The sequence below is a fragment of the Lissotriton vulgaris genome, chromosome 5 (genome assembly GCF_964263255.1).
Source record: "Lissotriton vulgaris chromosome 5, aLisVul1.2, whole genome shotgun sequence".
NCBI classification, from domain to species: Eukaryota; Metazoa; Chordata; class Amphibia; order Caudata; family Salamandridae; genus Lissotriton; species Lissotriton vulgaris.
The window spans coordinates 514,178,582-514,202,913 of record NC_141693.1 but is presented as its reverse complement, the minus strand read 5'-3'; the positions used below and the strand labels follow the sequence as shown (position 1 = coordinate 514,202,913).

General features: G+C 44.8%; 1 protein-coding gene across 1 annotated transcript in view; it reads left to right on the top strand.

The window, feature by feature from the left end:
- The window catches only part of FAS (Fas cell surface death receptor), a 258,748-nt gene that overhangs the window by 65,336 nt on the left and 169,080 nt on the right, over nt 1-24,332 (top strand). The gene's annotated exons all lie outside the window — the stretch shown is intronic.

The following is a 24,332-nucleotide window of genomic DNA, read 5'->3' as shown; positions in this document are numbered from 1 at the left end:
GATGGTATTTGAAAGGGAAGTATTGCCGGAGTGCAGGATAGAAACAAATTCTATACCTAGCTAGAGATCATAACAGGTCAATGTCTGCGGGCTACTTATGTTGTATAGTAGCTCAGTAATCAAAAACTTACTTGCAGTGGTGTGAATGGGCCAGGAGGTGCCAAAACCTCAAGAATAAAACGTCATCATTCTTGCAGCGTTGCTACTCCTTACACCTTCTAGATACATATGGACAGCATCTGCCTTAGCAGATATTAGGGACTTCTCTGCATGGCCCACCTTCAGACATGTAGTGTACTAAAGAGATTACTAGTAAGCCCCCTTCTCTAATTCTCCGCATTTTATTGAAAGTCTAATATTTTCTGCTGATTCTTTTAACAGGGCTCTGGAGATAAAAACGACTGTTCCTGCCTATTGGAACCTTTTCTACTAATAGTTGCATTCAGCACTTAAGTATTTTCCTAGGTTTTCCTCAGTTCTACTGGAAGAGCCCTTTCACTCTTCTGACTTAACCCAAGTCCTCGCTTAGGGAGTCTCTCAACCCTGTGTGCTCCAACATCATCTAAAGATCCTTTTCGAAGCCCCTCAGATTCCAAGAATAATTGCACCACCTTCTTTAGTTCTTCACCTTCTTGAACTGGTGAGAATCCCAAGATACACATGTTCCAAGCTCTCTACAGATCCTCAAGCCTTATGATGTTTCATTCAATCTGCTCAAAACGCATGATGGTGAAGGTTTTGAAATCTCAAAGATGTCCAGATTTCTGCCTGGGTCAGAGTTTCAAGACCACTTCATCCACTTTTTGGACCACATCTTGAATGTTCTTTTTATTGGTTGTGAGCTGAGCCTGCATGTCTTACAGTTCTTTCTCCACCAGTAACACTATAGGCCTGATTCACAAAGGGCCACCGCACTTGCGGTGGAGTTCTGCAGTCATGGGGGAATCTCAGCACTCGGGGTGAAATCTCCACAGTAAGAATTCACATAGTGTCGATTCTGCCCGAACTGCGGAGACTCCTCCACGACTGCGGGACCACTGCTATGAGTGTGGATGGTGAAAAGTTCTCCAAAATACAGACATACAAGGTAGAGGTATGTCCTAGAGGTTTATTAGAAAACACCCCATCCATCAGCTACCAGCGAGTAACTGATTTCTAGGGAACACCAACAAGCATAACATTCCAGGTTCCAAAGAACCTTAAGTCAAGTGGATGGAGAAGACACTACACATCTTCCTTCTTATAACAGAACATTAGCTCACAAAATAAGCATGAGAAGAAAAACAAATATAAAAGGAACAATGCATAAAGAGATCAACTTAAGATAAATCACTTTGAAACGACATCTTTAACTTACATAGTCCTTGAGATAAAAAGGCATTTTCCGAACACGAGTAGATTCCTTTCTACCACAAACATTTGACTCATTAAAATCAGAAGACCTACCTTCTTTGGGAACAGAATTAAAAGCATTTCCATTGACAACAACAACACGATTTACATTCCAAATTTTTCCATTCTCCAATTTTAAAGAATTCTTGAAACATTTCACTACCCTCAAGGGAGTAGAATACTTTGACCAAGACATAGCCCCAACTGGAGCTTTCACACGAACAAAATCCCCAACTACCACCACACTTTCCTTTACTCTTTTCCTGGAATCATATGAAACTTTGTTTTTAGATTGCATTTTCTCTTCTCTTTCTTTCCAAGCATTATAATTGTTGTCTTTAGGTCCTTTTCCCCAAAACATCCAACCAGGAGACAGACTAGGATTAGGATTTCTACCCTTAAAAAGTTCAAAGGGGGTTCTTTTTGTTGTAGTTTGTGGAGAAAATCTATGAGCCAAAATACATTTCTGCAATTCTTCTTTCCAATTCAAACCATTAACCCTTGAGAGTTGAATATTCTCCTTTATAACCCTAATGAATCTTTCTATTACACCATTGGATTCTGGGTGATATACAGATGTTCTTTTATGTTTAATCCCACATGACAACAGAAATGCATTCATCATATTTGAACAAAACTGAGGACCATTATCACTTAAAATTGACGTAGGAAACCCTTCCCTTCTGAAAACATCCTTAAGAAAGGAAATCACACAAAAAGACGTGACATCCGACACATAGGAAACCTCAACCCATCTAGAGTAGAAATCTATTAAAACAATAAGATAAGGAGTTTTCTGTTCACCAGAAAGAGGACCTACAATATCAATGGCAATATCCTCCGAAGGACCAGTGGGTAAATTCCTACAAACCATGGGTGCAGTTCTTGGTTGCAAAATTTTATCACTTACTTTACAATGTACACACTCCCTCACTTCCCTTTCTATTTCCAAATCCATTCCAGGCCACCAGAAAGAACCGCAAATTCTTTCCTTAGTTTTAACAATTCCTAGATGACCTTGATGAGCCTCTTCAATTATTCTTTTCCTCAAAGTGATGGGAGGAATTAATTTAGAACCTCTTAACAAAACATCATTCTGAACAGACAATTCATTAAACACTAAGTGCCAAACTTTATCAAAAGACTTATCAAGTACTACATTTTCCTGAATCAAATTCCTTATTTTAGAAACCACCTCATCTTTACTACATTCCTCCAACCACTCTTCCTCAAGTATTACACCAGATGTAATTTCACACACATTCACCTCGTCTTGACAGATCTCCTCTTCCTCAGGTACACCACTAGCATCTCCAACCAATCTTGAAAGGCAGTCCGCAGACACATTTTCTACACCAGGTATATAATTTATAGAAAAATTGAATTCTTGCAGACCAATTACCCATTTCCTTATGCGTGAAGATACACAATCCAAACCTTTTGTCGTGAAAATCTCCTTTAAAGGCTTGTGATCAGAGCAAACCTTGAACTCTTGACCCCATAAAAAATTCTTAAACTTTCTAGGAGCCCAGAATATGCCCAAAGCTTCTTTTTCTATAACAGATTAGTTTAATTGTGCACCACGCAAACTCCTAGAAGCACAGGCAATAAGTTTCTCATCCCCACCTCTATTCTGTTTCAAGATAGCACCAAGCCCTTTTGACTGGCATCAGTTACAACAAAAGTTTCTTCAAAGGGAACAAAAGCCTGTAAATTAGGAGCATTTTCTAAATCATTCTTAATTCCCTCAAATTCTTTCTGACAAAGTTCAGTCCAAACAAATTCTTTGTTCTTAACAAGTAAAGCTCTCAAATTGCTAGATTTACTGGCTAAATCCTTTATAAATTTTCCATAATACTCTACCATGCCTAAAAAAGAACCAATTTCCTCTTTATTTTTAGGACATTCCAAATTCCTAATAGTATCTACCAAATCTTTCTTAGGAGATATACCAAAGGCAGAGATATTGTGTCCCAGGTAATTTACACTTCTCACCGAAAATTTACATTTCTCATACTTCAAAGTAAGACCTGCAGATTCTAGTCTCCTTAGAACTATTCTCAAAATGTTATCATGTTCCTCTTGACTTCTCCCATGGATCAACAGATCGTCCTGATAACATTTTACTGACTTAACTCCTCTCAAGATTGATGCCATAACCCTTTGAAAAACTGACGCAGCAGACACAAGACCAAACGGCATTCTTTTATATTTATAGGAACCCAAAGGTGTGATAAAAGCCGTCAAGTCTTGTGACTCCTGCGTCAACTCAATCTGATGATATGCTTGAGATAAGTCCAAAGTTGAAAATACTCTTGAATCACCAAGAGAAGTCAAAATCTCGTCAATATTTGGTAGTGGAAACTTATCTACCACAACCTCCTTATTAAGCGATCTCAAATCACAACAGAGTCTAATATCCCCATTGGGTTTGTTGGCGACAACAACTGGCGCCAACCATTCAGTTGCCTCAACTGCTTCAATAATATTCTGCTCAAGTAATTTTTTAATTTCCTCTTCAACTTTTCCTTGAACAGCAATAGTGATCCTCCTAACTTTTGCAATGACAGGAACAGCATTCTTATTGATTTTAATGCAATGGTTATACCCTTTTAAGCATCCCAACTCTTTTCTAAAAAGACGAAGGAACTCCTTAACAAAAGAATTCCCATCTGATTTTATTTCATGAATCTGAATCTGTGGGTTAGAATTTGGATTTAAAACCACCCCCAACATGCGCTGATGTGACCAACTGATCAAACAATCACCAACCTTTGAGACATAAACCTTTCCAACAATCATGTTCTTTTCAATTTCAATCATAGCATTAAAATAACCTAACATACTTATGGGGAATCCACCATACCCCCCTGGATTGAGATCCATTCTATAAAGCTTGTTTTTCTTTTGAAAATGCTCCTCATACATTTCCTTAGATACAATTGTGATGGGAGAACAAAAATCAAACTTGATGTCCATTTCTATTCCTTCAATTTTCACCTTGCCAAAAGGATGATCATAATTCAAGCTTTCCTTAACTTGACAAATAACCTTTTTAATTTCTTTTCTAAACACTTTTCTTTCTTTTGATTTGCAAAATTTCACAAAGTGTCCTTTTTTTCCACAAGCATGACAAACAAAGGTTAAAGCCGGACACGTTTTGGAATTTGCTTTATTTCCAGATTTCCCACACCTGAAACATGAAATTGCATTAAAAGAAACATTGTCTTTGCTTGGTTCATTTGAAACATTTTTTTACCTCTTTTACCTGACAAACAATCTCTTTCACATCCTCAACAACAGCTTCAACCTTTAACTTGTCACTTTTCAATTCATTTACACATTTTAACATATGCTCAACCCTTTTTGCTATACCCACAACTTCCTCTAAAGGCGGTTCATCTTTCAACCATAATTCCTCTCTGATCTTTTCCTCTCTACATTTCAATACTAACTGATCCCTCAAACGTTCTTCATTCACCGCACCAAATTTACATGTTGAAGATAACTTTCGTAAAGCAGATAAATACTCTTCAATAGATTCATCTTTCCCTTGTTCTCTTTTCCCGAAGTGATACCTTTCCATAATAGTACTGACACAAGGTAAATAATGTTTATCCAACTTCAACAGGTCAGTGTTGTGGATGATGGTCAGCGGTTCTTGAGTTTGACAACACAAAAAGTGTCTCTTCATGTGAAAGCAGCGGTCTAACAGGCCTGGATCACATCTGCTCTCACCTCTCCATGCAGGGGACTAATTGTTCAAGAAATAATTTTTCTCACTTTTTATGTTGCTAACCTCATCAGTGGCAGTCTTCATAGAGCACCTAGTGGCAGATACTTGGCTGTCAATGCTCACAGCAAGACACATCAAGGAAACCCGGGCATGGGTACAAAGCATCTACAGGAACTTTAGGCCAGATCTTCTAAAGGATTTTTCGATTGCAAACCCTGCAATGTGCAAATTGCTGACTTAACGACCACAAAGTTCCTTTTTGCTAGGTACAAAACCCATACTGAATCACATTTTGTAAGGGCTCTGAAAGAGGTGCTTCTTCCAAATTGTGATTTGGTTTAGGATGTGTCAACGTTTTGTAATTGCAATTCTGGATGGAAAGCATTGGCCATTTATTGACACCTCAAATACGGTGGTAACTGATGTGCAAAAGGGGCGGTGGTCTTCGTGTCAGCCTCATGAGGAGTGTTGGCAGGGGCCTCCTGTTCTCTCAGATGTTTTCCAAAATGGGAAATATTTTTTTTAAAAGCAGCACCAGTTCCTTTATGGAAGTCTGACTGCTTTTTTTTTACAAAATAAATTTCCCTTTGGGAATTCGGTCACAGGGATGGTAGTCTGCTCTGGCTTGCAAGCCACAATCCCTTTGTTTGTAAATTGCGACCTGCCTAACTAATATTCATTGAATAGGCCATTCTGCAACCACTTGCAAATGGTGATTTTTGCAAACCCATCCAATACTACATTGGTCAATTCCAAAAATCTGCGTCCATTACGCAAAAGCCATGTTCTATTTTCACCAACTATTTGCAAATGGACTCTTAGTGCCTCAAGCCTTTGATCCCTATGACCAATGTTCTTTCATGCAGTGTCCAAACCCAGGGCAGGGCAGTGAGCACTTCCGGGGCAGAGCGGTGTCGATCCCCTACATCGAGGCTCGTTTGATTTCCAACACGCCTCTCGCTACTAGCTTTCAGGGAAAAAGTCCATGCTGGAGGGAGATTGAAGGGATAGCGGCCGTCCCTCCACCAATAGCTGTGTTTCCTAACCCTACTGTTTTTATCAATGAACCCCCTAACATAATAAGTTATTATTGATTTTTTGGTCAGTTTCTTTAAGCCAAACTTAGATATTTTTTCATTAAATTGTGCCAGTGTTGGCGCTCCTCAAAGTATATGGTTGTGATGGCAAAAAACTATGTAGCTTACATTTATGACACCGCTCCCTTGTTCCCCATAATGTCTGCACAGCATTGCAAGGATTCAGTTGGTGCAGAGTGCAGACCTCTCCTAAATGAAAGACTATATGCATATCATGGGTAATCAGCTCCATAGGCATGTAGGATTCCTATGACTAAACTGGGACTGAGGATTTAATTTGTGAATACATTTTATTCATGTTCAATTTACAGACCAAGGTATGCAACCAAAAATGCACTGGCAAATTTATCAGAATGAAAAATGTTGCTAAAATCAGACAACGTAAACAATTGATTTTTTTGAGAAAGTAGAGAAATGCATACAACCAGCATTTCACACTGTATCAACATAAGTTCATACGAGACTGCGTAGCTGGAGGAGAAGACGGTGTGTATGTACACTGTGTTTTCTGACGATTTGTGTTTCCTAAACCGCTCGAGTTTCGAAAAGTGCTAGTGCTTAACTGTGTAGTTTAGCAACCGTAGAGTAAAGGATTAGCGGTACAAAATAAATTGGTGGGCCAAAGCGGCTGCATGTTTTTAAGATGTTTTTTTCAGACAACCTGGATTAAAAAGTGCTCATATTTCATAGTTCCAAAGGAGAAGTTGCCAGAATGAGAAGGAATTTATTGAAGAAAGGAGTTTATAAGTTGGTTAATGTATGTGCTGTTGACGTGCAAATCGTGCTTAACGAGCTCAGGTGGTATTATGACCTTTAAGGCATGCTCTTCAAGTATCCGTTATCATTCTATTGTTTTTATGGCTTCTTTTGTATGCTCTGTATTACTCGCTCCTGGTGGGAACACATATTGTTTGCTCAAAACTTTAAAAATAACAAACAGCTAAGGCCAAGGGTCAATTTAATACCCCTATGATGCTGTTTTGGGTTAATTTTGTCATTTATTAATTTCATTTCTAAAGCACACGGACACCAGGAGGATTTATGACTTAGAAAACTGGGGAAGACCACTGGGCAACTCAGCAGAGAAAGATCAACAATCATGTGGATGTCAAATCTCATCCTAAAGCAAATCAGTTATACATTTTTCTAAGTTTCAACTGAAGATTGCTAAAAAATGTTTGTGGCCAGATGGCAAAAAAGCTATCGGAAGCCCTTTTACCTGTAGCACACTTAACACGTTGATTTTCTAACCGTGTAAAATGAGCAGAAGTAATAGGCTGCTGAACCATAATAAGGTTCCTTTTTTCTACTCCAAGATAGATCCTGGGAACTATTCATAGAGGTTAACTTGCACCACGTGCTCTAGAGTTAGCCAGTGTATGTCTCTCTGGGCCACGGAGACCCAATCAAATTACTGAAGCACTCTGACAGCAAACTCTGGACATACAGCAGGTTGGTGACAAGAATGATGGCAGCTGGCAAGTGTAGACATACACTATTGCTTGTGACTGCCCCGGTGCTGTTACAGCATCCCTGCGAGTCCGTGTTGCTTCCTGCAATAACGAGATGTTTTGGCGATACTTACCTGTAGTGTGGTGTCTTCTACAGCAGGTAAACCTCTTTGTTGGATGTTAGCGGCTTGTGCCTGAGCCGCGGAAGACTGCCCCGGTGCTGTTACAGCATCCCAGCGAGTCCGTCAAGCGGCAGATGTGCCTATGGAACAGGTGCCATTATTACAGGAAAGTAAGCAGTAGGAGAAACTTTGAGCCTGGCCGCAAACCACATGTATGAAAAGTGCATGATGGAAAGCAATGAGTGATGCCACTCAGAGAGAAAACCACAAATCCCAGCAGGACATAGTGTTGGCCACGCCCACGGAGGCGGGGTGATATGAATATAATGGATGCTGCTGAAAATGCCTCACCATTGACTTTTGAGCCCAGAGCCCCTGAGGAAGTGTTCATTAACATGAAACGCGTAGGGCTGGACGTTAATATTGTGTGGGCTGGTTCCTGTTCTTCGTGTTGCTTCCTGCAATAAAGAGATGTTTTGGCGATACTTACCTGTAGTGTGGCGTCTTCTACAGCAGGTAAACCTCTTTGTTGGATACACTATTGCAGTAGGCTTTTCAAGATTTTACCAGTGCTGCAATAAGCAGAGTAATTGTCATTAGGCAGAACATGGGGAATCTTCCTCTGCATCTGTAATACATAAAGGTAAAAGTGGACCACCACAATAATCTGCAACTCAGATTTAAGTGCGTCACTGAGTAGCACTACACAAACACAAATGCTAGATCCCACCGCTGAGCAACAGTGTAGGTAATTAGGTTTTTGATTGAGTGGGGGTTAAAAGAGCCTTTTCAGGCAACAACCAAAATATATGAAAGGGTGAACCACAAAAGTCACTTAATTAACCTACTTCCCTCTAGTAGCTTGGCACGAAATGTGTCAGGCTTTATTTAGTTATCTGGCTTAAGTCCTAGCCAAATTCCGAACAATAGAGTTAAGTGATTGCATCGTTAGCTGAGAATTTTAATAATTGGGTATTGTGAGCCATAAAGAAGATGGCTTATGTCAGAATTAATCTTATTGCAGGAGGAAAACATCCATCCCTTGTTTTTAAGAAGCACTTAAAGGCTTCCAAAGGCAATGTCGTAGGCAGGAACGGACATGGAAAATTACACTTAATTTAGAACGAAAAAACAAACATAAAAAAATAATCAGAAAATATAAAAGTGCCATTGATGAGGCTAAATCTTATTTTTCACTGAAGATACAGTCTGCTATTAACATTCCAAATGAACTTTTCAAGACGGTTAGCAATCTCATCCCCCCTCCTCCGACACATCAAGCGGTGGCGAATTCCTAAAATTTTTGTGATTATGTGATAATGACTTTAGGGATAGGGGGCGTGGCTTGGATGCCGAGTGGACTGGCGGCGTGAGCCTGGAGCTCCGCTCCCGATCCCCGTTTTTTATCCTGAAAATATGCACGAAATCCACCCTAAAGAGCATCATTCGACCACTTAAGGACACCTGAACAGCAAAGAACCCCCCGGTGACGGAATCGGGGTGCCCACGGCGCTCATCGGCTCTCGAAACCCCTGAAGGCAAAGTCCCCTTAGTGACTCTCTGGGGGGACGGCCCGAGACGAAGGAGTTGGCACCCGAGCCCGCTTGTTTATTCCACCGTGCTGTGAGAAGGGGAGCTTGCCGAACCTACAGCCTGGGTAGGTCGAGTGTCTTACGAACAAAGACTGAGGAGCGTAAGATGGCGGCCGCCCTGGCACTGAGAGACCGCGGAGGGCACAGCGCCTAACAGCAGTGCGGGTGGCGAGATCATCCTGGTTCAGAGGCACACTGGGCGCACATCCGACCGCACCCTGAGAGAGGCCCTGGTCCCCACGACGGCGAAGCGTGAAGCGACCCCCCCTGAGTTGTCACCGAACGGAGGGCCGAGGTGCGGGCCTGATAACCGGAGCGACACCAGCAAGAGGGAATCGGGTCCGGAAGACCGGATGACTCCGGGACGACATCGATTGGAGCCAACGGAGGCCGCACTGGCGAATTGAATCCATTCTCCCTGAGAGGCCTGGTTGCCTGGGGACAGAGCTGACTTGAGTTTTGCTGAGGACGGAGCGAGGGTTTGGGCTGCCACGCTGCACGTGCTGCGGCGCTCCCTGCCGATTTCAGACATTGAATATTGAAGACGCCCTCCACTGAGTGGCCGAAGAGAGTTCCGTGGTCTCTCCCCCCCCCGCCCCCCATCTTTTCTCCAGTGGAAGCAATGGGGAAACCTAGGGGCAAAGTGGAGGAGGCTGCGAGTTCGGGAGCGGCGGAAAGCCTACCACAATCCCCGACGGACTTGCAGCAGCTGCAAACTTGCATCCTGGAAGCCATACAAGCCACCAAGGAGGCGCTACAACAAGACATTGCCCAAGTGGCGACGGGCCTGGGACTATTGCGAGCCGACCATGACAAACTGAAGGATAGGGTCAAGGCCGCCGAAAATACCCTCAAAGAGATACTACCTGAACATAAGTCTATGGAGGGGAGACTGGGAGACGCAATGGACCGCATCCAGGCCTTGGAGAGGAGGGCGGAGGATGCCGAAAATCGTAACAGGCGCAACAACGTGCGCTTAGTGGGCCTTCCGGAACAGAAAGAAGGGGACGATATGGTGGGATACCTCGAGCAATGGCTGAAGACAGAGGTGGCACCAGACGGCCTTTCTCCCTTCTTCACGCTGGAACGAGCGCACAGGGTCCCGGCTCGTCCTCCTAAACCGGGCCAATTGCCCCGCCCGGTGGTGATAAAATTGCTGCATTACAAGGACCGGGACTGGTTGTTACAACGGGCAAGGGATGTGGGTCCTTTCCAGGTGGACAATAGCAGGGTGACGCTTTTCCCCGATTACACGTACGAGACGCAGAAACTACGGGGCTCGTTCTTGTCACTCAAAAAAGAACTTCGAGCTGAGGGTCTAGCGTACTCACTTCTGTTTCCGGCCAAACTCAGGGTGGTGGTGGACGATAAGGCACTATTCTTCCACAACTCGGCAGACGCCTGGGCGTGGTGGGACACGTACAAAGCCGGCACCGACGGGACGAAGCACAGGGCTGAGGACGAACGAACCCAGCTGCCAACCAGAAAATCGCAGAGGATCCGAAAGCGCCGACAGAGAGCCAAGAAACCGGCGGAATCACAGACTGAAGGCGAGAGAAAGGCCGCGCTGTAAGCGGCAATGGAGCTGTCGGGGACTACGAGATCCAGAGCGTGCGACAGCTCGGAGGCGGAGGGCCTCATTACTGGGTCAGAAGAAGAACAATCGGACTTGAACAGTCGTAAAGGCCCGGACGTCACGCCACAGACGTCGGGAGGCCTTATGGACGAATGAGACTGTAGATGCCCCACGTCGGGATGGTAAGGTGCCTGGGGGGTGCCTTTGCTGGCGACAAATACTGAGAAAGGGATGGAACGCTGGACTTGCAGGGGGAGATCTTGGGCTGGAAATACTGGGACTAGGTTGATCACCTTCGGAGCCGAGCAACGCCTTTCGGGCCCATATGGCCACCGTAGTGTCGACTGCGGGATAGTCTGGTTGTTGGGAGTAGGAAGCTAGGTCTTCAACAAGTTTGGATGGGAGCTGCGCTTGCTAGGCTGGGCCCTGTTCTGGGGGGGGGGGGGCGCTTAGAGTAGTTGGGGGCGCTCGAGGCGAGGTGGGTGGGGGGGTTTGTTGAGTTGGGATTGGGGGGGGGGTGTGACCCTGTGTGCCAGGCAGAACGCCATTACTGGACTTTGCAGCGCAACTTGTGATTATGGCTAATAATGGACAAGTGAAGTGTTTAACCTGGAATGTGAGGGGTCTGCACACAATGGCAGGGAGGCATAAAATACATGCATACTTGGTTCGGAGAGGGGTGCAGATAGTGCTGCTGCAGGAAACGCATCTGACAAAACAAGAGGGTATAGCACTATAGAGAAGGTGGAGGGGACAATTGTTTCACACTACATACTCCGCATTCGCTAGAGGGGTACTGATTTGGATACGAGCGGGGACTTCTTTTCAAGCCAATAAGCACATCATAGATCCGGAGGGCAGGTTTGTGGCAGTGGAAGGGAAACTGGAAGGCAAGGACATAGCGCTCTGCAGTGTGTATGCGCCTAACATAGACCAGGTGTTCTTTTTCACCAAACTATCTGGCGCTTTGGCAGGGTTTTTAGCTGGCCCCATCATAATGGGAGGGGATTTCAACTCCGTGGCCGATGTGGACCTGGATAGATCTCATCCTCCGCTGTGGACGTCTCCCATGCACCGGCTGGCGAAGCACAGAGTGCAATGGCAGGAGAGTTGGGAACTCCAGGACACCTGGCGGGTGCACCACCCAACGGTGCGGGATTATTCCTTCTACTCTGGGTTGCATGACCTCCATGTCCGCCTGGACACTTTCTTGTGCTCCTCACAGGTGCTACCGGCGGTATCCAATTCGGAATACCTTGCACGCACTATCTCTGACCACAATCCCCTACAGCTGACCCTCAATTGGATGACTGAGACTTTGCGGGTCTCGACATGGCAACTGAGGTTGGACACGCTGGATGACTTGGTGTTCAGGGAGGCGCTGGGGGACCGGGTCACGAGCTACTTCGAGGAGAATGAGGGCACGGCATCGACTAGAGCGTATGAGTGGGATGCTTTCAAGACAGTTGTCAGGGGCCATTGTATAGAAAAGTACACGGGGGCTCGTAAATCTTTGCTAGACGATCTGGACAGAGCAGAAACAACCTTGCGTGCTGCCGAGAAGGAGCGCCCCAACCACCCGGAGTTACAAGAGACTGTGAGTGTCGCCAAGGAAGCGGTGGCTGTGGGGATGGAACGGCTTCGCTGTTTCGACCATAAATCCTACTCAGTGAGGGCGCACGCGGAAGGGGATAAAGCGGAGACACTGCTGGCCTGGTTGGCCAACCCCACAAGACGAAGCCACCCTATTTTAGCCGTTAAAGGGGAGGACGCCCAGGTCCGCCACACCCAGGCGGAGATCTTGGAGCGCTTCCGCTCGTACTACGAGAGCGCGCTCGAAGGATGGGAGACGGAGATAACCACTTTCTTGGAGGGCCTGCAGCTGCCGCGCTTCGAACTAGAGCAGGTGGAAGCGCTGGGCAGGGGTATAGAACTGAGCGAGATTAGAAGTGCGGTGAAGAAAATGGCCAGAAACAAAACCCCGGGCCTGGATGGGCTTCTGGTCAAATTTTACAGCAGGTATATTGATTTACTTGCCCCGAGGCTTCAGGCGGCGTATAACGAAGCTAAGGCTCGAGGGGGGCTGCCCGCTTCCATGTGCGAGGCGCTCATGATTCTGCTCCTGAAGCCAGGTAGAGAGAACAAACATCCAGCCTCCTACAGGCCACTGTCCATGTTGACGGTGGACTACAAAATCCTGAGTACCACCCTGGCGACCAGGCTACTGCAGCACATGACGGGGTTGGTCCACAGTGACCAGTCTGGCTTCATTCCAGCGAGAAATAAGACTGCTAATATACGTAGATTGATTCGCCTATTGGGGGAACAGTGGCCCGCCAGCACACACCGGTGGTCTTGTCGATCGACATAGAAAAAGCATTCGACAGCCTGGAGTGGGAGTACCTTTACATGGTTATGCAACAGTTCTGCCTTGGGGACGGGTACATAGGTTGGACGAAAGTCCTATATGCCTCGGCGGTTGCGCGAGTGCGGGTGGGTCCCCTTGTGTCGGACCTGTACCCAGTCAACCGAGGCACCAGACAGGGATGTTCCCTATCTCCCTTGCTGTTCGCTTTAGCGATCAAGCCCTTCGCGGCGGAAGTCAGGAAAGGGCTCTCCTTCGCGGGCTTGACTTATCGGGGACAACCACACCTTGTCTCGCTATATGCAGACAATCTCCTGCTATGTCTAGAAAACCCGATGGAGGCTCTGGAGGGGGCGGAAAGGCTACTGGTGGCCTTTGGCAGATTGTCTGGGCTGCGGGTGAATTGGCCTAAGTCGTGCCTATTCCCGCTACGTCCCGGTGAACAGGATCCTATCATCTGTACACAGTTGGCCTGGGCGCAGGACTGCCTGAAGTATCTGGGAGTCTATATCTACCACAAGGCTGCGGACCTGCTGGAAGGCAACGTGGGACGCTGTATACGGGCGCTACGTGGCAATATGACCTTCTGGTCTACTCTCCCGCTATCGGTCACGGGACGCCTATCCCTGGTAAAAATGATAGCCCTGCCGCGCCTCCCCTACTATTTTTGCGTGCTACCTGTATGGATACCTAGGTTGGTCTTCCGACAGCTGAGATCTTTATCGATCTCCTTCCTTTGGGGTACGGGCAGGCGCAGAATTGCTCTGACAACGCTGCTCCGGCCGAAGGATGAGGGAGGCATGGCGGTCCCCGACTTTGAGCTATACTACCTGGCTGCGCAGCTGCAGACCTTCACGCAGGCGGTGGCGCGGGCGTACCGTGGACCGTAGGAGGACAGAGAAGCGGGCACCCCCCACCATGTGCTAGCCTTTATCACCTTACAGCAAAAATTGTTCCTTAGGGATCTGTCGCTGGAAGAGCAGACGTACAGACTCTGCTGGAACCGAGCGCAGAAACGGGCCGGGGTGCGACGTATGTATGCGCCTGAGATACCCCTCGGTATGGTAACGGCGCTCCCGCATGGGGGCGATTGGTCGAGGCTACAGGGATGGGAAGACGCTGGACTGCAAATACTAGGAGACCTGTATGAGGACGGGGAACTGATCCCCTATCAAACGCTGCAGAACCGCTTTGACCTTCCGAAGGGGGATTTTTTTAATGTGTGGTAAATTAATTTTACCGTATCATTTTTGCCATATAATTAAAGTCATAAGGATAGCTCAATCAAATGAGAGGCAGAGTCCGTGGTATCCGAGTCATACGGGCTTTAATGAAATGCTTCGAAGCATGGGACATCGGGTTCCATCACCACTCAGGTTCAGGAAGGGACATTCAACATTTTATTAGCATCACACATTATATATAGTAAAACAGTATACATGGAAGTGAACGCAGTAGGCGTAACAGGTGAAAAGAGAGAGATAAGAACACATGTGCGTAACAGGAGGCGTGTAAGAAGGCGTACACATGGGCGTGCACTGGACATGTCAGAGAATCGTCACATGAAACGTCACAAGTGGGTGGATGCATAGAGATAATTTGCAGAATCAGCAGAAACCTATTACCTATATGCGCGCGCAGCTGAGCATGACGTGTAACCGGGGAGAGCTGGGGGCTTTGACTTTTGCACGAGTAGAGGAGACTAATGTCTGGGGTGTCAAAACGACCTGTACCTATAGCATATCTGATATCGTATGTTTTGAGGATGTAGTGTCTGGAGTAAAAGGTCTCTCGGGCAGGGGCCGTTCATCACTGAATGCTAGTGCGTGCATACGGATCTTCATGTAGAGTGCGGGGGCCATGGGCCTACCATGGTAACGGGAGCAATAAATTACTTGCATGGAGACAGGAAGGCAGGGCCCTTTGCTCTGCAGCCGGGAATATGTTTACCTATTTCACTAGACTGGAATGTGTTTTCGAGGAGGCTGAGCAGATAATTTGTAGGTAAAACATCATCTTGGCAAGCGGACCAGGCCGAGCCGGGCACCGCTCGTCTGAGGCAGGAAGTAAGGCAGAGGTCAGGGATGCATACCTAAACGGCAGCTTTCAGAGGCAGAAAAGAACTTGGAGCCTCAATTAAGGGTCTGGCTCGACTGGGCCAGAAAACATGGAGAAAACGTGAAAGTGCACCATGTAAAGACGTTGGCACCATAGGCCTAGAAGCCTAATTAACGGGATTTTCATGCATGACTGGATGGCTGACATGTTAACGTTGGACGCAAATGTATTTGCGTCTTTCTAGCATGAACAGGAAAGAAGTTACACGACATACAAGGAACATGGGTGCATGGATAGGGTGCGAGTGGGGGACACATTGGTTACCTGAAAATTTCTATTACCTCAAATGCACGCAGCTATAACACGCGCAATGCAGGCACACTGCGAGGAGGGGACTCAAGATCCCCCGACATCGATGGCTTGTCAATACTCCCAGAAAAGATTAGGAGCCTGGAATCTTATGCAACTTTCCGCAGGCAGGTGAAAACCGGGTTATATTTTATAAACCTTTTGACTTGGTGACTCCATGGTTTGTTTGTCTACAGTTATGTCGCTAGGGGTTTTCCCCATCTCGCTAGTGCCTTACTTGCTGACAACGCTTTGATGCCATTTAGTTTTATGTGCTCTAAACATTTTAAGATTAAAACATTTTAAAATTCAAGATATTCAAATTAGAGACACTTGGTTATGTATTTATGCAGCACACAAGCAGTAATAAAGTGAAAAACCAGAAAAATACAAGTACATTTTAGTAAATAAAATGAGACCAAAATTAATTGAATTCAATAAGTAGAACTAGAGTTATGAATTTTTAAAGTTTTACGTGAAAAATAGCACCTAAATGATCAAAAGTGCTAACCGCTGATATCTAGTCATGTCAGACCTGGCCAAAGTCAAAAGTTATGGCTGACCGCGATGGAGCGTTGGTCGGCTATACAAGGTGGATTAGGCGAGGTCTCATCTTACCTTTTGAAGAAAAGTTCCTGAGAAGGTAAAGTTCAGCTGGGCAAGGTAGCTGGCTGTGTCTGAGGAGGAAGCTTTGGTTCTTCAGGGCACAACTGGATGAAGTCACTTGAAGATTTCTACGTTCTGACTTTGTCACTTTTTTTGGAAGTTGAAAATTTCCAGCGGGCCGAAGCTGCAGGCTTTAGCTTACGATAGTTCCATGAGTCTGGATACTCCTTGAGAGAGGTCCTGCTGAGCAGGATTTACTGTTGCGGAGAAGAACATAACAGGAGATACCGCAAATTCAGGACGAACAGCGATACTGCAGGTAGGTCCTTGTCTTCTGTCTACTCTGAGACCACTTTGTGGTGTAAACATTTTCTAAGTTTCAGGTTTTGACAGGAGAATCTTTAGCACTACTTTGAAAGGTCTGGGACTGGCTGGGCACCACTTGGGGAGGGGTGGAGGGGGACAGGACCAACGTTTCCTCTGATTATTTTCTCTGTGTTCGGCAACACAGTGCTTGTGAGCACACTTTTCCTGACTGTGCAGAATCAATACTAGTGATGGGTCAGTGTGTTAGTGATGATGGTGAGTGAAATTGGCAGTAAGGGGGTTGTATAGCAGAAGTAAAAGGCCAAGCCAAGATGACTATAAAACAACTGTCAACAACATAAGAATGTTCTCCACTGCTTCCAACAGTGATCCTATCTTTATTTCGAGCAAAGTGACTTGTCTGCACTGAGTCCAGGTCAATAATTTCCAGATATGCAGAAATTCTGTACGTAAAATAGGTTACATAAACTGGGTTATGGTTTGCAGTAGTAGGTTCAGTACATCCCACTACTGGTTAGCTAATTAAGCAGTTATTGAATGTTTTAACAAACTTATTAACTAGCATAAATTAGTTCATTCAATGCAAAATTATTGTGGAAAGTGCTTTTGCTCACGCTCTCCTCATTGGATACTTTTCTGGCCATGACTCATACCGGCTTTGAAAATCGAGCACAGACCTTGTCCGCACAGGGGTGCACAAAAGGCAAGCCAGTTTGCGCCTGTTTAGAGGCGGCCTGCCCCTGGACCGGTGGTCAATTTTTAAGATACTCAAGAGAGTTGCTGCTAGTCTACAAGCCTAATCATAAGAGGACTTGCAACTTTTTCAATTTCAAACTGAGTGATATCAGTTTCATCTGTGCTAACTGTCATTACGCCTGTTCACTGGAGCCAAATTGATCTAAATAGTTATCATTTTCTGTAAATGCCAGTTTGCCCAGCCCTCAAGGCAGTCCATCTTCAAAACTAAATTGTCTCCTAATGTACACCAGATCTGTAACCAAGCAAAAGCTTACGTTATTTGATTAGTTAGATTCTCACAGCCCCAGCATTAGTTTTCTAACTAAGAATAAGGCATATTAATTTTCAGATCCTGACTTTGTGTCTGCTCTCCCAGTAGGGTATTTATGCCATAGACTAGATAGAGTTGGAAAGCAGGGGGGGGAGGGTGGCGGTTGGCACTAATTTATAAATGCAACACCAACATCAAGTGCGAACCTCTATCGATCTTGGAAGTGGAAGCTCTTACCTTCAATTGCTAAATTTATGACAACTCCAGGTTCCATGGGATATTGCTTTACTGACCGTATGGCCCTAAACTCAAACAATTTTTGGAAGCTATTAGTGACCTGCTTGAGAATACTATTCTCTTTGGTAAATACACCATTCTGGGAAATTTTAATTTCCATCTAGAAGATAAAAATAACAAAGAAGCAATGCTATTATTTGACAATATGGCCAATTTAGGTCTTCACTTATAGGTAAAAACCCCAACTCATTCTGAAGGCCATTCTTTGGATGCCATCCTTTCTAATATTTCCAACCTGACAATTGACAGTATCCTTCTGGTTACATGGTACATCATTTGATGATCAAATTCACCCTTCCAGCTTATCCACCTAAACAGGACAGAACCCCTATGGGTGCAGTTTGAGTGGTCGAATAAAATGGACAAAAATTAGCTAGCATCTATCTTGAAATCTTCACCCCCTATAATGTCTGGGGTGGTGAATACATTAGTAGAAAATGTTTTATCTTGGATTGTAGATGGAGCTAATAAATCGACTCCCCAAAGACTAGTTAACAGCCGTAGATCCTGCCCCACCGCCGGATGCTACTCCCCTAAACTCAAGGAACTTACGGTGACATGCATCAACAAAACGTTTTGCGATTCCCTATTAGCGATTTTTAAGGAATCGCAAATAAGGAATCGCAAAACGGGATGCAACAAGAAAATAGAGATTTTCTAAGGAATCGCTAAAAATTGCAGAAATATTTGCGATATCGCAAATTGCAAAATCGCAAATTGCGAGGTAGCACGTTGATGCATATTGATGATGTCAGAACCAGGAACTGTGCCCTCCAAGCCTCATTCTGATACAGGAAGTGTGCTCTGAGAGCCTCATTTTCACTCCAGGAGCACAGAGAGAGGAGGGAGCTGGTACTGGGAGCAGGAGAGGAGTGTGTCTGATTATTAAAACAAAATGGAGCCTGCAGAAACTGTTGAGGACTCTCAAAGTGGCAGAAAAAGAAAACTTAGGTTTTCTGAAACAGAAATTGAAGCCCTGATTGAGGGAGTTGTACACAACAATGAGAAGCTGTTTGGGAAGGCTTCTCTCAAGGTGCCTGAGCAGGAGAAAAGGAGAATATGGCTCATGATACAAAGCAGAGTGAATGCAATTGGGGTCACTCATCGTACCACCGATGAACTGAAAAAAAGGTGGTACGATTTGCGCAGTAGGGCCAAGGCGTGCATCGCAGACCGCTTGAAGGCTGCACTAGTAACTGGAGGAGGGACACCACCACACACCGGCAACACTCCCATGGAGGATTTAATTGAGAGCACAATCCAGAAAGAAGCTGTTGTTGGTGTGACAAACCTGGATACCTCCGGAGCAGCACACACGTCCCAAGGTAAGAGGAATGCATGTGTACATTGTCCCTATCACAGCAGTGTGAATGGTAGCTCTGCATAGCGCACACGCAAGCAGTGAAACATTAACATCACTTTCAATGGTATAGCAAGTGCATCATGGGAGATGTAGTTTGGTCAAGCAGTTACAGTCACAGACACACATATAATTAACACCAATTCCAAAAGTGTAGTAACTATGCCAAAGTATAAATGTTTATTCATGTTACAACAGTCACATAACCTAATAAGCATACATTAATGCTGTTGTGCACTGTTTAAACTCACAGATGCAGAACATGGTGATGCCGGGGACAATGATGTCCAGGACATCCAGCTGAGCAGCGCCTCAGAACCAGAAAACACACCACCTTCGAAAAGTATCCAATGAGGAGTCCCACAATCACGTAGGACACCCGTCCAAAGTTTGGTCCCTTATCACTCGGATGAAGAGGCTGATGCAGCACCTCATGTCACCAACCCACAAAGTACTTCCGCAACAAGTACATCATCCTTCTAACGTAGAGCCAATGCAAGGTTGACAAGGAGACGACGCAGAGCACGAAGGCCATAGCAGGTGGAACTGTTGAATGAGGTCTGGGGTGGCTTGGAGGGACAGATGCTTCGGTCACATCGCCTGCAGGCAAAAAAATGCAAGATTGATCAAGGGGGAAATTGCCAAAATGTCTGGTAACCTAGCTATGCTTACCACTAGTCTCCAGGAAATGACAAGAGTAATGTTGGAGGGACAAAAAGCACACAATGCACAGCATGAGCAACTCATGGAGCAACTGAAAATGCAAGTGGCGTCCAATAACACACTGGCCACAGCAACAGCTATGTTGTCACGTAGAATGGCAACAATGCACACCAAAATGACCAATGATAACAGTGATGTTGCTACAGGAGTACAGCAAGTCACAAACACAGTATAGATAGTGACTGCATCTACAAGTGGTGAAAACATCCCTGCACCAAATGTAGTCAGTGAGGGAGCCTCAGACATGATCAATATACCAATGCCAATTGTTAATGAGGCTAGACGGTCAAACCGCTTTGCCATCACATCCACACCCAGCCTAGGGCAAGAAGATGCTGCTGCCGAGAGGCGTCTCGGTGTTCGGGGCAAGAAACGCTAGGCTCACATGCACAAATCCTGTTGAGATGGTGAATGAACCATTCTCACATTGTGACCTCATCACTGACTGACAAGTATTTTATTATTTTAGTGATAGTAAATGTTGTTGGCAACAAAAGTGTGCCCAAAGTCAATTTTAAAGTGCGCCTCTGTTTCCAGGTCACATATTCTTATTATTAAAAATTACTTTGCAAATCATACTGTCTTCGTGTCATCATTACTCACCTTAAAAGTAATTTTGTGTGATCTCAATTCTGCGTCTGCATCCTTCAGCTGCGTCAGATCCTTGTTGGGCACGTTGATGAAGGATTGGCTGGTTTTCATCCTCAGAGTCACTGTCAGAAAGGTAAATTTCCAGGCCTCCCTTCGTCGCTATGTTGTGCAGCATGGTACATGCTGCCACAATTTTGCAGCATTGCTCTGGGTTGGACTTCATTGCTCCTCCTGTCTTATGTAGGCGTCTGAATCTGCTCTTTAGTAGCCCAAATGTTCTCTCTATCACATTCCTTGTTGAGATGTGCGCAGCATTGTATCTTCTTTGGGCGGCTGTTGCAGGATTGAGATAAGGTGTCATGAGGTAATTGCGCAAGGCGTATGCACTGTCGCCTACATGTGAGAAAAGAAGATATATCAACTATATGTTTCAGATATGCATTTGTGACAAGTTTGTAATGCTTTGTAGCACATATTTACCTAGCAAATGTCCCTCTCCAAACTCTCCCCTTGCAAGTCGGGTCTGCATGCCACTTTGCCTGAAGATGAAAGAATCATGTGCACTGCCAGGAAATTGTGCAACAATGTCTGTAATGATGGTTTTGGCATTACACACAACCTTAATGTTGAGGGAATGGTAGCATTTCCTATTTCTATACAAATATTCCCGTGTAGCTGGGGGACATATTGCTACATGGGTGCAATCTATACAACCTATTACTTGTGGGAAGCCAGCAATTTGGTAAAATTCCTGCTAAGTCTTAGGTAGGTCATGGGCTGAGGTTGGAAAACTGATATGTGCATGTATCCGGGAGATCATGGCATCAAGGAACGCTTTCAACATTCTTGATAATGGACTTTGTGAGACACCTCCGGCTACTGCAATTACTCCCTGAAAACTGCCTGATGCCAGTAGGTGTAGGCAACATAATATTTGTACGTGCGTTGGGATAGCTTGGGTCCTATGTGTCCGGCGTTGAAGAATGGGGTCCAATTCATTAATTAGATCAAGCAAAGTTATGCGCACTCTGAATATGCGTTCATTGATTCGCCTCCTTCTCTGTCGAGCACCTAGCAGCCGCATCCTCCTCGCCATCAGGTACAGACCAGCCATTTTGAGCTCTGGGGCCTTGGGTGGGTGTGTTTCATACTTTTTCAGTTGGTTTGCAGGTGTTTCAGGTTACATTTTCATTTTTACCACCTGGTAGTGTCCCTTCTTAATTTGCAAGTGCAAAATAGCGATTTTTGAGAAAATCGCAAATAGCGATTTTTTTTTATGCATATCAATTGCGATTCCTTATTTGCGATTCGGTACTTGCGAATCGCAAGTAAGGAATCGCACTTGTATTCTCAGATTATTTTTGAGATTTCTCGTTATTTGCGATTATTTAGCGAATTTCGCAAATCTTTGGTTGATGCATTTCAACACTGGCAATTGCAGACGCAATTGCTCAGAAATTGCGATTCGCATCATTTGCGAATTCGCAAACTCTTGATGCATGTCACCGTTAGAGCCTGCAGAAGACAAGAGAATATATATGGAGGAGTAACTAGGCTCCAGACGAGAAAGCAAAATATTGGAAGCTTTTATCGGTCTATGAAGCCAAAATAAAGTCTGGAAAAACAATCTTTTTTACAGACAAGATTAAATCCGCAAGCAATTCCCCATAGGAATTATTTAAAACAGTACATTTTGCTATCCCATCCATCAAACACAATCACTGCAGCTCCTACGCAGGATTTTTGTGACAACTTAGCCAACGTTTTTAAAAATAGTTTATAATGAATTTAAGATAGGTAAGGGATCCATCCCACAAATATTTAGCATCAAGGGCCCTTACGGAAAGATCCCTCCTTTAAGTACTTTTGCATCCCTCACAATGGAGAAAGTGATCCAGCCGAGTTTAAAGACTTAAATCCGGGGCCCAGGTTGACCCCAGTCCCGTGGACATTTTTAATGAGAAGGTATATATACTGTTGCTCCCCCTCTTACAACTGTGTTAATTAAGATTATGGAAGCAAGAATTTTCCCTTTGGATGGATGAGAGCATCGATCCTTACCTTATTTATAAAAATCCACCCTAGATTCAAAGGAAGAGAAAAAGTATCACCCCGTCTCTAGACTTCGCCAGCAAAAATTCTGCAGAGGCACTTGAGTGGAACAAGATCCTAGACGGAGCTCAGTTTGGCTTCAGAAAATCACACAGCATGGAATCCAATCTGCTGGTGGAAACTGCAGAGATCAGAGGAGTTCTGGACAATGAGGAAAGGCTGCGGTGGCCCTTTTGGACCTTTCCACAGCCTTTGATACAATAAGTCATCAAGTTCTGATCTACTGGTTATGGGAAATTGGGATCGATGGTTCGGCTCTTAGCCTCCTGACATCCTTTCTAAGTGACAGAACTCGGTCAGTTTCTCTTGGTAATTTCACTTCCACCACCTTTTCCTTGCAGTAGGAGGGGTCCTCTTTAAGCCCCACATAGTTCATTATCTACGGGGCTCACCTTGTTGCATGGTTTAGATCATATGGATTTAGTGCAATATCGTATGCAGACGACACACAAATTGTTGTCTATATCCATTCCAATGTAGAGGAAGTTTCCGGTAGATTTAACAGTTGTATGATGGCCATAGTCACTTGGATAGTCATTACTTACATTTGAATTCCGAAAAGACTGAGGTGTTTCTTATCAGACTTGTCTTTTTGAAAATCTTCTTGGTGGTCCTCCAGGTTAGGCCCTTTTCCCTCGCTGCTTCTCCAAGTTAAAAATCTTAGAGTGATCTTCGACTCTAAATTAACTTTTAAAGATCATATAAATCAGGTGATGTTATCCTCCTTCTATCTTTTGAAAACCATAGACTACTGTAACGCTATCTACCTGCATTCAATGAGCGTGTGGGTGGGTGTGTGTGTCTGTCTGTCTCGCCATGGGAAACCTACTTCGTTTGTTAATGCTTATGTTGTTTCCCTAAGTGGCTCTTGTGGATTCATTCTCCTGCATCCACGGTTACCATCGTTGAATATATTTTGTTATACTTAACCTCTTCGCCGCTAATGACAAGGGTAACTCGTCATGGACTTTCCATTGATTTCAATGGAAAATCAATGAAAAGAAAAATATTGCCTTAGCAGCCAAGTGGTTAAAGAAATCCCATTCAAAAATGTCTTGCACGGTTGTGTGCCCATAAGAGATTGGCATCTTTAAATGGGAGTTTTTAACCATAACAAAGATTCCAAGATGCCCACAATGCAGGTGTACACATGTGATGGTTAAAAAAACATTTTGAGATGGCCATTGCCTGCTATTCCGGGGAGTAGGAAAATGTGAGGGTGCTGGGCCGTCAAGTGGCTTCAGGGAAGGGAGTTTTAATAAAAATAGGAGGGTGGGTGTTGTGTATGCTTCTGAGTCACGCACGCTCTTTCTCGCGTGCTGTTTCTCTTGCGCGCTTATTCTCTCGCGCATTGTGTTTCTTTGAATAACATGTTGCTGTTTAAATGTGTTGTATTGCTTCATGGCACGATCTGTTATCGGGCCGTTTACAGTTAAGAGATGTAGAGTCAGTTGCTGTATGCTGACCGATGTATCTGGATGTGTCACCAGGAGATGCTTCTTTTATCCACGAATAAACTACATCTTTTCAACTAAACTCTTGTGATCGTGACTCAACAATCTGGCGACGA